Here is an 11,982-nt window from a genome sequence, read left to right as displayed (position 1 = left end):
ACACACCCCCGATAAATCTTGTTACGTGGGGGTGGGCCAGGTTTATTTCACTTGCTATGCAGAGCGATATCAAATAGCTTTTCATAAAAGAATCTAAAATGCACGTGTTTGGAAGGCTGCTTCTGTTCTCTTCTGTTGGGCAGTGAACGCACAGCATCCTTTGAACACATGTATGAACCGAGCTAAGCAAAGTCCTGAAGTGACACGCCTTCCTTTACATAATAATCGTAGACACTTCTGAGACTGACGCTTCTCAGACTTAACTAAATCACTCTAGGGCACTTGGAAAAGAAGTCCCTCATGCAGCTGGAGATTTTAAAAGTAGAACACAAATTTTACAGTCTTTTATACCAAGAGGGACTTCTGATTTGTGCCTGAGGTCTATACAAATCTAAATTGACACAGTCCCCTATTTTACACTTTTAACAACCAAACCTTTTGAATATGATTTACTTTTCTGATTTGCCTCTAAGGAACTCTCTCAAAATGAACCAAACGTTTAACAGGGCAAATTATGTTATTTGTGTAAGAGGATTTCTGAGAACTTCCAGCACTAGATATTGAGGAAAATCACAGAGAAGAAATTATGGTAGAATTCAAAGTTTCCTAGCCAGAGCTTTGGACAAGAAGTGCAGGGATATCTCTAGTCCTAAGTGCTTTGCTCAAAGAGGAGTTAACTCACTGTAGGAAAGGGGTCAAGCTTTTACTGTTGCAAACAGACAAAGTTGAAAGCCACAAAGGCCTTACAAGTAAGTGGTGGCCCCAAGCACTAACCAAAGCCCCTGTGAACTCTTTGGAGAGGTCTGGGGTCATGTGTTCAATCTTTTCACATCCTTTTGCATCAAGGAAAAAGCATGGTCCCAGACTTCATCTTCAAATGCAGGGTTGAAGCCATGTACAGCAAGGGTCCTGCTCCTCACACCTGGACCGGTAACAAAGGTATATATGACTCTGGTCATCGAGTTGTTGATCTCTTATGCATAGCACAGCTAGAGACACCTGCTTGTTCTATAATAGGAACAACAGTTCTCTGTATCTGAACATAAAGCATTCTAAAGATAAAAAGTGCACTCCAAAGCTAAGCATGAATTTATGTTGTATCTGGAACCTGGGTGTTTAAATAATACAAACATGCTTACTTCACCATCCTTTCTACTGATGCTCAACATGACTCTAATCACAGAAGCTTCCTATCTTAATTGCTACAGTTGTGCAACATGGAAGCTTAGGATTTCAGTTTGCTTAATTAGCCTTAAAAATAATGCAAAATATTCAGCCTAATTATTTAGGGTAAAACAGGGTTTTCAGTCTTAATAGTAATGGCATTCTGAAGCTAATCAGTTACAATGATAGTCCTACAAGTCTTGGGTGTTGCTTTTAATTGTTGTTCTATTTTTTGGTTTTCTTATTTTTTTTATCTACTGTACACTTCATAATCTAGAGTTAAATAAACTTCATGTAACAGACATAGGTAACAAAAAATATGATAAATTCAGTGCATGTGCTTTTATTACTTAAAGTAATAATTATAATTATCAGAAAATAATGGTTCTTCTCTTCCTGAAAATTTTATCAATAAATTTCTTGTTATAGAAACTTGCTAAGAAACATGATTAGTGTATTGTCATATTTCAATAATTACTACAAATGAATGAATTTAAAAATCAACTTAGCTACATAGATAAATAAATCATTACCTGATGGTTATTCCAATAAACCATGTGCATATTTTGCAATATGTATGAGAAGGAGAGGTGATTCTAGTATGAATAAATATACTTAGGTAATGCTTATTCCAGCCTCAATATCTGAAAGTTACTTATTTATGTAAATTAATGAATTAATTGAGATTATTCAGGAAAATATTTCGAACATTTTTAAATTGGGCTTAATGCCCTTTAGGCTCTTGTCTTTCATAAGAAAAAAGTAGAACTTGGACTCAAGCAATGGCTGTGGGTTTTGGCCTGCAAGATCTGAAAACTATACATCATTATAACTTTAAAAATACCAAGGTATGCCATGAGACCTTGAACCATCAATGTGCTCGCATTTACATTGTATACAACACTGCAATTAAACCTACAAATTGGAATTATCTGGGTAGAAGTTTCACGTTTTATTTTAAAAGAAATAGAGTTTCAATGAAAGTTTTCAAAATGACACATGATATGATAAACATGGTATTCTCACAGAGTAAGTTCAAGGTCTAAAATCAGAATAACTGCATGAAAAGATCTTAATGTTGGGCTGGAGAGATGGCTCAGTGGTTAAGAGCACCACCTGCTCTCAATTCTCAGCAACCACATGGTGGCTTATAACCATCTGTCATGAGATCTGGTGCCCTCTTCTGGCCTGCAAATATGCATGTATTGTATACATAATAAATAAATAAATCTAAAAAAAAATCTTAATGTCTGAGCAACCACCAACTTGGTATTGTTATAGTACACATAATATTTGTTCATCCTGTTTGAGTGGAAACACATGCTATGAATAAGTAAGTCTTGATGGTCGCTGATGGATCCACTGTTGTAAAACAAAATAGAATGAAGAAATAATTTATGGTAGTAGATAATTCTGAGCATCTAAAAACATCCATGTTCTGTTCTGGAGAATTTGTTTAATGGGTTGGTCTATGCTGTGTAATCATGATGATCTAATTTCAGATCACCGGAAACCATATAGAAAACCAGACATCTACAATTAAGCTATAGTGGGCTAAAGAGATGAGTATATCCGAGTGCCTGTTGACTAGCAACTTTAGATTAATTTTATAGTTTCATGTTCTGTGATCTAAAAAGACATCAACACCATACCTATCCACACTTATGAATGTAATATACACACAGATATTTTTTATAATAATAGTATCAAGATTTTATTCTTCTTACATTTAGGAAGACAATGTGCTTTTATACACTTGTCATTAAGCTTTTCTAAGTGAAAATACTGCAAAATTAATAAACTTGGTTTATATTAGTTACTGAAGAAGGAATTAGATTAGACATTCTTAGATAAATTTGTTTTATCTAAACCACGTTTGAAAATGAACAAGAATGAAAAGCATAACAAACACACTGGTGGGTGTAATAACAATATGACGATAGCAGGGATAGCAAGTCCTTTTTAAAAGTGGATTTAAGGTCCACTCCGTGCCTGATACTGTTAACTTGGTCAAGAATCAATGACTGTGATCCCACCAACTCTTGTCATGAACCTATTGCTGTTGTTTTGAGTAAATGGACATGTGATCAAACTGTCTTCTGGATATTTGTGTTTAAAACTATAGTTTAATGCTACTCTCAATTTCTATCAGAGAAGTTTCTTTCTACAGTGGATAGTTAATGCAGAGACTCAAAAGTTCCAAGAATGAGTGACTGTTAACTTAGCTAAATAGTGTATTACTTACTTCAGCAACTGCTTCTAAAGTGCAGTTAACATCACAGAGATGGCAACAGGAGAATGCAAGAGATGGAAGATGTGGGTGAGCACTACTGAAGAATGTCTTCAGGACACGACATGGCCATTACACTCATGAATGCACTGCAACTGTGGTTAGCTACATAAAATCCACTGGAGACTGGTAATGTCAACATTACAACCCAGGTAAGGGAAAAGCCTCATGAGGCTCCAGGGCTGCTTGAAAGACTATTGGCATTTCTTCAATGGTGTAGGTTCTGTAGGAACTCCTTAAGGCAGTAGCGTTTAAGATACCAAGCCACTTTGGTGTGGCCTCTTATACTATAACTACTGACTAAAGTGCACACTTACTCTCTCTCTTCTGGCTGCTGGATTTGGTTCTTGTTCCTCATTTATGCTGAAAACTGTATCTTTGAGCCTACCCATAAATAAATAACCCTTTATTATACTCAATTCTTAGATAGTGTGGGATCATTTTTTAGCCTCTATCTTCACTGCAGCCACTGATATGTTGTCCATGCCTATGAGTAAATCCTACTTAAAACCAGTCGGTCATAAAAACCAAAATAAATAAATAAATTAATAAGAACACATGAGACAGGAGGATGATTTCTTAGGAGGAAGAAAGCAAAGATGACAGTTGAAAGAAGATCAGTTGGGTGAAAATTGTCAGAAAAATAAAGAAAATTGTAAAGCAGAACGCTATTCCAAAACTGTGCTGTCTTAAAAAATATTTTATAGAAATACTCCAAAAATTTTTCAACAAAATGGAAGATGTGTAAAATAAAATAAATATGCCTTACTTCTTAGCATACAAATTTCACTATAGAATTAATGAAACATCTGTAATTAACAGCAGGGATTATTTCTTAAACTATTTTTATTAGAAAGATTAATAAAATGAAAATTAAGTTATTAATAAATTCTTTGAGAATGAAATCCTTTAAAATGTAACCTCTATCAAATATTTGTCATACTTTTATTTCTGAGAAGCTATACTAAAATGTGTAACCATATGCAATGAAACTTTATGAAAGTATCTCACTGAAATTAATTACATGGAAGAATGATTTTAACCATATCTTTATCCATCTTTTTTATTATATTTTTTATTTTTAAAAAATTTTCAATTTAGCTCCTTTATCGAAAATCAGGTGTTCATAGGTTTGTGGGCTAAAGTCAGGGTCTTCTATTCTATTCCATTGGTCGACTTCTCTGTTTTTATGCCAGTACCAAGCCGTTTTCAGTACTGTAGCTCTGTAATAGAGTTTGAAGTCAGGGATGGTAATGCCTCCAGACAATCCTTTATTGTATAAGATTGTTTTGGCTATCCTGGGTTTTTTGTTTTTCCATATAAAGTTGATTATTGTCTTCTCCAGATCTGTGAAGAATTTTGATGGGATTTTGATGGGGATTGCGTTGAATCTATAGATTGCTTTTGGTAGAATTGCCATTTTTACTATGTTGATCCTCCCAATCCAAGAGCAAGGGAGGTCCTTCCAATTTTCTGGTGTCCTCTTCAGTTTCTTTCTTCAAAGACTTAAAGTTCTTGCCAAATAGATCTTTCACTTCCTTGGTCAGAGTTACCCCAAGGTATTTTATGCTATTTGTGGCTATCGTGAAAGATGATGCTTCTCTGATTTCCCTCTCTGCTTCCTTATCCTTAGTGTATAGGAAGGCAACTGATTTTTTGGAGTTGATTTTGTATCCTGCCACATTACCAAAGGTGTTTATCAGCTGTAGGAGTTCTTTGGTAGAGTTTTTGGGGTCGGTTATGTATACTATCATATCATCTGCAAATAATGAAAGCTTAACTTCTTCCTTTCCAATATGGATCCCCTTGATCCCCTTATGTTGTCTTATTGCTATTGCTAGAACTTCAAGCACTATATTGAAGAGGTATGGAGAGAGTGGACATCCTTGTCGTGTTCCTGATTTTAGTGGGATGGCTTTGAGTTTTTCTCCATTTAATTTAATGTTAGCTGTCGGCTTGCTGTAAATAGCTTTTATTATATTTAGGTATGCCCCTTGTATCCCTAATCTCTCCAAGACCTTTATCATAAAGGAGTGTTGAATTTTGTCGAATGCTTTTTCAGCATCTAATGAAATGATCATATGGTTTTTTTCTTTCAGTTTATTTATATGGTTGATTACATTGATAGATTTGCGTATGTTGAACCAGCCCTGCATCTCTGGAATGAAGCCTACTTGATCATAATGGATAACTTTTCTAATGTGTTCTTGGATTCGGTTTGCCAGTATTTTATTGAGAATTTTTGCGTCGATGTTCATGAGTGAGATAGGCCTGGAGCTAAAAGTATACAATGTAAAAAGAGAGCATCTTCAACAAATTGTGCTGGCAAAACTGGAAGTCAATCTGTAGAAGAATGAAAATAGATCCATATCTATCACCATGCACAAAACTCAAGTCCAAATGGATTAAAGACCTCAATATCAGTCCAAACACACTGAGCCTGATAGAAGAGAAAGTGGGAAGTACTCTACAACACATGGGCACAGGAGAACACTTCCTACGTATAACCCCAGCAGCACAAACACTAAGGACATCATTGAATAAATGGGACCTCCTGAGACTGAGAAGCTTCTGTAAAGCAAAGGACACTGTCACTAAGACAGAAAGGCAACCCACTGACTGGGAGAAGATCTTCACCAACCCCGCAACTGACAAAGGTCTGATATCCAAAATATACAAAGAACTCAAGAAATTAGACCGTAAAAGGTTAATCAATCCAATTATAAAATGGGGCACTGAGCTGAACAGAGACTTTTCAACAGAAGAAGTTCAAATGGCCAAAAGTCACTTAAGATCATGCTCAACTTCCTTAGCAATCAGGGAAATGCAAATCAAGACAACATTAAGATACCATCTTACACCGGTCAGAATGGCTAAAATCAAAAACACCAATGATAGCCTCTGCTGGAGAGGTTGTGGAGAAAGGGGCACTCTCATCCATTGCTGGTGGGAATGCAAACTTGTGCAACCACTTTGGAAAGCAGTGTGGCGGTTTCTCAGGAAAGTCGGGTTCAACCTACCTCTTGACCCAGCAATACCACTATTGGGAATATACCCAAGAGATGCCCAAACATACAACAAAAGTATATGCTCAACTATGTTCATAGCAGCATTGTTTGTAATAGCCAGAACCTGGAAACAACCTAGATGTCCTTCAATGGAAGAATGGATGAAGAAAGTATGGAATATATACATATTAGAGTACTACTCAGCAGTAAAAAACAATGACTTCTTGAATTTTGCATACAAATGGACGGAAATTGAAAACACTATCCTGAGTGAGGTAAGCCAGACCCAAAAAGAGGAACATGGGATGTACTCACTCATATTTGGTTTCTAGCCATAAATAAAGGACATTGAGACTATAATTCGTGACTCTAGAGAAGCTAAATAAGAAGGTGAACCCAAAGAAAAACATATAAGCATCCCCCTGAATATTAACCTTCATCAGGCGATGAAAGAAGACAGAGACAGAGACCAACATTGGAGCACTGGACTGAAGTCTCACGATCCAAAGGGGGAGCAGAAGGAGAGTGAGCACGAGCAAGGAACTCAGGACCGCGAGGGGTGCACCCACACACTGAGGCAATGGGGATGATCTATCGGGAACTCACCAAGGCCAGCTGGCCGGGGACTGAAAAAGCATGGGACAAAACCAGTCTCGCTGAACATAATGGACAATGAGGACTACTGAGATCTGAAGAACAATGGCAATGGGTTCTTGATCCTATTGCACGTAATGGCTTTGTGGGAGCCCAGGTAGTTTGGATGCTCACCTTAATAGACCTGGATGGAGGTGGGTGGTCCTTGGACCTCCCACAGGGCAGAGAAACCTGCTTGCTCTTTGGGCTGAGGAGGAAGGAAGACTTGATTGGGGGAGGGGGAGGGAATGGGAGGTGGTGGCGGGGAAGAGGCAGAAATCTTTAATAATTAAATTAATTAATTAATAAAAAAAATCAGCAAGAAAAAAAATAAATAAATAAATTAAAAAAAAAATTTCAATTTAGATGTACTTGATCATATTCTTCCCTTTCCCAAGTCCTTCCAGTCCTCTCCTCCTCCCTATCCTCAATTTTAAGTTCTTTCTAAAGAAAAAAAAAATCAAAAGCCCAGTACAACAACAAAACCACAAAATCTAGAAAACAAAATACAATACCCCAAAAGGAGCAGGACAATACAAACAGCAACATCAACAAATAATTAAAACGCCAAGTTTTAAACCAATAAGAAACTATATATAAATAATAAACCATACACACGATAAAGCTATGTAACCAATTATTTATAGGTTAAGTACTTCTGAACATGAGACCTGCCAAACTAGAGAGCTACTGATTTCCATCAATACATGTGTGCCATTTAGGGTTGCAGATTTAGGGTTGATGTGTCACTCTGGTCAGTGTTGTACTTCATCAGCATCATAACTGCTTAAGACTACTTCTTGCTTCCTTCCTTTGGAAGCTTGCAATGCAGATTCTGGTCTGAGAAAACCAGTTCTCATGAAGGGGGCTTTCTGGTCAGCTCCAGTGAGAAAGGCTTTTTCTGTATTTATTGAGAAGGTCATGTTATTTTTGTCTTTATGGTCAGTTATGTGGTTTATTACATTGTCTGTTGTGCATACTTTGAAACTTCCCTCCAATATCTTGGACAAAAAAAAAACTTGGTCACGGTGAATAATCTTTATTATGCACCTATTTATTCTTTTGAAGTCTTTTGTTGAGTGGTATTGAACCTATATTCATCAGGCATATTGGCTTGTAGTTTTTTTTTTTTTTGTATGTGTCTTTTCTTAAGTTTTGTATTAGAGTGATAGTGACTTCATAGTTTAGGGGTGCCCCTTCTGTTTCTTTTCTTTATTTTTTATTAGTCTGAGAAGGGTTGGATATAGGTTTTCTTTGAAACTCTGCAAGAATTTTAGTGTGAATCCATCTGGCCCTCAATTTTTTTTTTTTTAGTTGTAAACATTTTATTACCATTTCAGTCTTTAAATATTCATAGGGATGTTTAGGTTGTTTATTTCTTGGTTTGATTTTTTAAAAATAATTCATCCATTTCTTTTAGGCTTTCCAACCTATTTCTGATTTTATTACTTTAAGTCTTCTCTTTCTTTCATTTGGTTTCTTGGACCAAGCATTTGGTTTTTTGATTGTTTGTTTCTTTTATTATTTTTTTATTTATTATATATTTTTTAAATTAATACCTCCCCTTCTCCCATTTCCTCCACACATCCTCCTACCACACCCCCTTTAATCCTAAGAGAGGGTAAGGCACTTTGCTTTGTGGAAGGTCCAAGACCCTCCCTACTAAATCTAGGCTGAGCAAGGTCTATATTCAAAGAGAATAGGATCCCAAAAAAGCCAGCTTAAGCAGTAGAGATAAATCCCAGTGCCACTGCCAGTGGCCCCTCAGTCTGCCCCACCCATAAACTGTCAACCACATTCAGAGGGACTAGTTTTGTCCTATGGTTGTTCCTTCCTAGTCCAGCTGGAGTTAATGAGCTCCCATTAGCTCAGGCAAACTGTTTCCGTGGATGAACCCTTCATGGTCTTGACCTCTTTGCTCATATTCTTATTCCTCCCACTCTTCAACTGGAACTTGTGTCCAGTGCTCTGTTGTGGGTCTCTGCCTCTGTTTCCATTTGTTGTTGGATGAAGGTTCTATGGTGATATTTAAGATAATCATCAGTCTGATTACAGGGCAAGGCTAGTTCAGGCATCCTCTACTCTATTGCTTAGGGTCTTAGCTGGGGTTATCCTTGTGGATTCCTGGGAATTTTTCTGGAACCAGGTTCCATCTGGCTGGTACATTATCACCCCATTGATTGTCAGGGTTGATGTGGCTGATCTGGCTGGCTAGGCAGGTGTCCCCTTCCTCCCTTACTGCTGGCTCCATGTGTGTTCCACCCGAAGCTGGACCAAGTATTTGTAATTTTATCTTCTCAAAGAACCAGCTCTTAGACAAATTATTTAAAATTTTTTCTTCATTTATATTCATTAATATCTGCTCTGAGTTTTATTTCTTACCATCAACTGGATTTGGATTTGGCTTGTTCTTGGCTTTCCAAATTTTTGAGACCCATCATTACATCATTTATCTGTATTCTTTCAGAGTTTTTGATGTATTCACTTAGAGTAGACCTGCTTTCATTTTTTTTTTTTAGGGGTTTTGTAGTGTTGTGCTTTCATTTCATTTAGTTCCATCCAAGAAAATTCTCATTTTTTTTCTGGATTTATTCTTTAATTAAATCACTCAGAAATGAGTAGTTTAATCCCCATAATTTTGTGTATTTACTAGAGATACATTTGCTATTCATTTTAAGTTTTATTACCTTGTGGTCAAACAGGATACATGGAGTTAATTTCAATCTTTTAGTATTTTACAGATTTGTTTTGTGTCATGAGATGCATACTATTTTTAAAAAGCACCCATGTGTAGAATGTATATCCTTTGGTGTTTTGGATAGAATATGCTGTAGATATCTCGTAAGTCCATTTGATATATAATGTTAATTAATTCTGATATTTGCTCATTTTTTGTCCAGATTACCTGTCTATTGAAGAAAGTAGAGTATTAAAATTAACTAATGTTAGTGGGTTGTTGCTAATGTGTGTCTTTAAATACATTAGTACCTTTTTATGAATTTGGGTGCACTGGTGCATGTATATTCAACATGGTGATATCTTCTTGATTAGCCCTTCCCTTGATTAGAACAAAATGTCCCTCTTTATCTGTACTGATTAGTTTTAGTTTGAAGTCTATTTTGTCAGACATTAAGAAAGTGATGCCTTCTTGATTCCTGGTCTTATTTGACTGAAGTACTTTCAGTGGTTATCTTTAAAACTAACTTGTGTTTCTTGTAGACAACTGATAAAAAGGATTTTGTTTCTTGCTCCATTCAGTCATCTGAAATATTCTTGATGGATAAGACTCACTTCAGGAGATGAAACCATACTTGATACTGATTCAATGACAAGGAACCTGAGACTAGATAGGTCATAGGTCCTAGGGGAAATCCTACTAGTATTATTCTGGTAAGGAAACATAGCAATAAAATGACTCCATAGAGTAGTACATCATTCAACTCCCATCAGAGAAACTTTTACTTTCATTCGATGGGAATTTATGCAGAGAATCACAACTGGACAATGTGCAGCACGAAAATCTTTGCAACACTTAGCTCCCCCAAAAGCATTTATGCCAGATAAAATCCCACTGTGGGAAAGGGGAAGCAAACACAAAGTCCCACTTCCAACCAAGGAGCTGTTTGCAGTTGATGCCTATGGGGAAAGGAAAATCAATTTTTTCCAATGAACTGACACTTAGCATATCAATCACGTGTAAGGCCAGGCCCCATCCACAGGAGTAGCTGGCCAACACAGAACAGACTCATGAGTTTTTGTTTTCTGTGTATACGCTTTTTGTTTTGTATTATCTGGGTACTTTCTGTCTTAGTTATTTTTAGTTAATTAGTTTTTTTTCCTTTTTTGATTTATGCTCTTTATTTATTTATTTTGAAAGACAGAGCGTAAGAAAGAATCAGAAGTTGGGTAGGAAGGATGTTGGAGGGTTTTAGGAGATGATTGTTATGATAAAATATATTGTTTGTAAAAAATTAAGTTAAAATATAAAAGAAATAGTAATACTTTTATTTTAAAACTATCAACTGACTCTAAAATTTAAAACTCTAGGAACTGACAGTGAGCAATAAAGTATGCTTTATTTGAAAAGAAATGTTGTAATTCCATGTATACAATAATAATTTCTTAGAAAACTAATTCTTTTAAATTAAATGCTTTGCATTACTCAAATTCACAATAGTTTAATTTTTTTTCATTCTCCATTACACCATCATAAATTAACAAATTCTGTTAGCCAGATATGCCCAGTCTTAAGGAAGTGTAAGAAAAGTGCCCAGAAACTTAGAAGATATCACACACACACACACACACACACACAACACACACACACACACACACACCAGAGAGGAGAAAATGTTTTTTATACAAACACTATCCATATCCCTTGACCCTTACAAAATGAAATGCTCTTTGCATATCTCCTTCTTTATCAAGCATCCATCAAGTACCCTCCACACACTTGTACTCCCTCTCTGATTAATATGTTCTTTTTATCCCAAACACAGGACACACTCAGTTTTAAAGGTCAGTAACAATAGAAAACACCTATTTAACTGTAAGCAGCTAAGGGCCCCAGGTGTATAAAACATCTAAGATACTCCAGAAGAGTGAGTTAAATTAGAGAGGAGAAATGTCTCTAAGAATATTTCACGGGAATAATTCATATTTTGAAAAGAATAACTAAAAGTGAGTTCCTAATTTATTACTAAAATTGATTTAACATAATAAAAGAGCAAAGGAGTTCTGTTCATTGTTCTTTGAGAGCAATACATTTGAATCAAAACTAAGCAGTGATTTCAAAATCTGAGCTCCTTGTGTTGGCTATCTTATTCATATTATAGTAGACAGTAGGAATCTTAAAATCAAGTAGAGTGTTTCTATTTTTCATGA

Source organism: Chionomys nivalis, chromosome 8 (genome assembly GCF_950005125.1).
Source record: "Chionomys nivalis chromosome 8, mChiNiv1.1, whole genome shotgun sequence".
Lineage (NCBI taxonomy): Eukaryota > Metazoa > Chordata > Mammalia > Rodentia > Cricetidae > Chionomys > Chionomys nivalis.
The sequence above is the reverse complement of the archived record's forward strand: the minus strand, read 5'-3'. Positions refer to the sequence as shown.